Genomic DNA, 2,504 nt, shown 5'->3' on the forward strand with positions numbered 1-2,504 from the left:
CAAAAGATCGATTTTTGGGAAAATTATCAACGAAAAAATGTTTTTAAATCAGTTTTTAAAGGCCTACTGAAATGAGATTTTCTTATTTAAACGGGGATAGCAGGTCCATTCTATGTGTCACACTTGATCATTTTGCAATATTGCCATATTTTTGTTGAAAGGATTAAGTAGAGAACATCGACGATAAAGTTCGCAACTTTTGGTCGCTAATAAAAAAGCTCTGCCTTTACCGGAAGTAGCAGACGATGATGTCACCGGTGTGAGGGCTCCTCACATTGTTTATAATGGGAGCCTCCAGCAGCAAGAGCTATTCGCACAATTTCCCCATTAATTTGAGCGAGGATGAAAGATTTGTGGATGAGGATAGTGAAGGACTAGAAAAAAATAAATGAATAAAGTAAAAAAAAAAAAAAAGGCGATTGCATTGGGAGCGATTTCAGATGTTTTTAGACACATTTACTCGGATAATTCTGGGAAATCCCTTATCTTTCTATTGTGTTGCTAGTGTTTTAGTGAGTTAAATAGTACCTGATAATCGGAGGGGTGTGTCCACGGGTGTGTTGACACCAGTCTCTGAGGGAAGTCACGGCAGCTCCGCTGATCTCCGGTAAGAGGCGACTTTTTACCACAATTTTCTCACCGAAACCTGCTGGTTGACATGTTGTCAGGATCCATGTTCGCTTGACCGCTCTGATCCATAGTAAAGCTTCACCTCCAGGAATTTTAAACAAGGAAACACCATGTGTTTGTGTGGCTAAAGCTTCCCAACTCCATCTTTATACTTTGACTTCTCCATTATTAATTGAACAAATTGTAAAATATTCAGCAACACAAATGTCCAAAATACTGTGTAATTATGCGATGAAAAGAGACGACTTTTAGCCGCAAGTGGTGCTGCGTTAATATGTCCCCTCAAACTAATAACGTCACAAACACGCGTCATCATTCCGCGACGTTTTCAACAGGAAACTCCGCGGGAAATTTAAAATTGTAATTTAGTAAACTAAAAAGGCCGTATTGGCATGTGTTGCAATGTTAATATTTCATCATTGATATATAAACTATCAGATTGCGTGGTCGGTAGTAGTGGGTTTCAGTAGGCCTTTAAGAACATTTAAAAAAAAAATTTAAATCGATTTTTGAATCTTATGAATCGACATAGAATCGGAATGAATAAGTCAATTTTTTTGTGCACCCCTAATGTATATATTTAGTTTAATAGTACAAAATAAAAATAAAGCCTATTTTTATCACAGACTTAATTTAATGTAATGACGACAACACCTGGAGGCAAGTGAGCATTTTTCACCGGATACTTTTTAATTTTTTTATTGCAACTTCAGTGAAGTTAAAAATCATTTGGCTGTAATTTCAATTATTCAACCAGAGATGCCTCTTGGAGACAGAACGACATCAACTATGTCTGCATCCTTTTCTTATTCTTTGAAAGCTAACCTGTGTGTGTGTGTGTGTGTGTGTGTGTGTGTGTGTGTGTGTGTGTGTGTGTGTGTGCGTGTGTGTGTGTGTGTGTGTGTGTGTGTCCGAGTCATACTCTATAATGTTGTTTACCAAGAACAAAAAAAAAATATTCCTCCTTTACTGGTATTTGTGTAAATATGACATTCAACAAGCAGAATGCAGCATATTATTCTTGTCACATGTTTTGGAGTAAATACTTGCATATTTAAAACTTGGTTCAAGGGTGTTTATTTGTTATGTTGTTTTTTTTTAATTAAATGTTATATCCTACACTATATTTATATTGTATCTTACATTTACTTTGTAAAACTGGGTTGGGAAGATTAGGAAGGTACTGTGGAAAAAAAACATAAATAAAGAAGAGAAATGTAAAAAAAAAAACAAGATCCAAGATGTTAATTTATAAATGTATGAGAGTAAAGTAAAATAACAAAAAAATTAAATGAAAAAGTGAAGTTTACATAGCGCTTTTTTTCCCAGACACTCAAAGCGCTTAATTTTGTGGAACCCATTATGTACATTTTTAAGCAGCATTCAAACTAGTGTGGGTGGTACTGGGAGCTGGTGGGTAAAGTGTCTTGCCCAACGAAACAAAGAAAGTGACTAGAATGGCGGAAAGGAATCTAACCTGGAATCCTCAAGTTGCTGGCACGGCAGCTATGCCAACCAAGAAATGTATAGAAAGAAGCAAAAAAACATAACAGGGCCAACACAGATAGATAGACAACATTCACATTCACACACTACGGCCAAATTAGTTTTGCCAATCAACCTATCCCCAGGTGCATGTCTTTGGAGGTGGGCTGCACACGGGCGGAAGGCAGGGTACACCCTGGACAAGTTGTGTGTGTGTGTGTATATATATATATATATATATATATATATATATATATATATATATATATATATATATATATATATATATATATATTAGGGCTGGGCAACGATTAAAAAAATTAATCGAAGTTAATCGCACTATTTCTCCGATTAATCGCGATTAACTGCATTGTATACACAAAGCCCAA

General features: G+C 35.8%; 1 protein-coding gene across 3 annotated transcripts in view; it reads left to right on the plus strand.

Annotated features, from left to right (window-relative positions):
* Positions 1-1,690, plus strand: part of rab15 (RAB15, member RAS oncogene family) — a 55,018-nt gene extending 53,328 nt beyond the window's left edge. For all 3 annotated transcript variants that reach the window (XR_009804066.1, XM_061885989.1, XM_061885990.1), the window contains one exon: positions 1-1,690. This exon is cut by the window's left edge. The gene's annotated coding sequence lies outside the window, so the exon portion shown is untranslated.
* Positions 1,691-2,504: the final 814 nt, after the last annotated feature.

Source organism: Nerophis ophidion, linkage group LG24, assembly GCF_033978795.1.
Source record: "Nerophis ophidion isolate RoL-2023_Sa linkage group LG24, RoL_Noph_v1.0, whole genome shotgun sequence".
Classification (NCBI taxonomy): Eukaryota; Metazoa; Chordata; class Actinopteri; order Syngnathiformes; family Syngnathidae; genus Nerophis; species Nerophis ophidion.